At 42.2% G+C, this 746-nt stretch overlaps 1 long non-coding RNA gene across 2 annotated transcripts in view; it reads right to left on the bottom strand.

Moving 5' to 3' along the window:
* Nucleotides 1-746, bottom strand: part of LOC116216677 — a 203,279-nt gene that overhangs the window by 64,644 nt on the left and 137,889 nt on the right. The window lies entirely within an intron of this gene.

Raw genomic sequence — 746 nt, 5'->3', positions numbered from 1 at the left:
CATAAATTCTTTGTTGTTTGAATGCTGCTGTCACAGAACAGACGCACACGCTGTTGACCGCAGTGAACACATCAACTGTTAGCTCACGCAGTAATGGAAACAGTGACTTCACAGGTGGCACCTACATACAATACACGCTGCAGCTGCACAGATGTGACCAACAGATGTGGCCTGATCCTTTTCTTAAACAGTGGCTAATTAGACTTAAAGCAACTAGCAGATGGCCCATCTTATCCCACGATCCAAAGCAGTCTGTCCAAATTTATATTCTCCCTAGTAACTTAACTGTCAAACCTGGAGTCTGTGTAGTTCTTGACCCTCAGACCTAAGCTGTATGCACTCATCGTGTTCCCTATCCTCTTCATAAGCTTCCCTGGCTTGAAGTTTGCTAGCCACACACACAAAGAACTTACTCAAGGATAGGTAAGAAGTAGAGCTTAATAAGAGAGGCTGAAGCGATTGAGCAGAGAACTTGGCAAGATGGCTGCTGACCAGCCACTTGTTTTCATGTAGTTGGTTCCCGTCGTCCCACTTCCTCTCAGTTGTCCTCAATGTACCTACATCATACCCTTTCCCTAGCTTTGGCCTTTTCCCAAAATATATCATAATGCATTTTTTCAGAATCACACAAGCACTCTAAAATATCCCATAAAAGTCTGCTTTGTTTTTTTTTAACTCCTAGTAGTCTTGTGAAAATCAACTTTTTCACTTACCAGTTAGAAAGTCAAAGTTCTGAAGAAGTTTTG

This window comes from Meleagris gallopavo, chromosome 5 (assembly GCF_000146605.3).
Source record: "Meleagris gallopavo isolate NT-WF06-2002-E0010 breed Aviagen turkey brand Nicholas breeding stock chromosome 5, Turkey_5.1, whole genome shotgun sequence".
NCBI lineage: Eukaryota > Metazoa > Chordata > Aves > Galliformes > Phasianidae > Meleagris > Meleagris gallopavo.
Note: the sequence above shows the minus strand (reverse complement) of the source record. Positions and strands in the feature narration are given on the sequence as shown.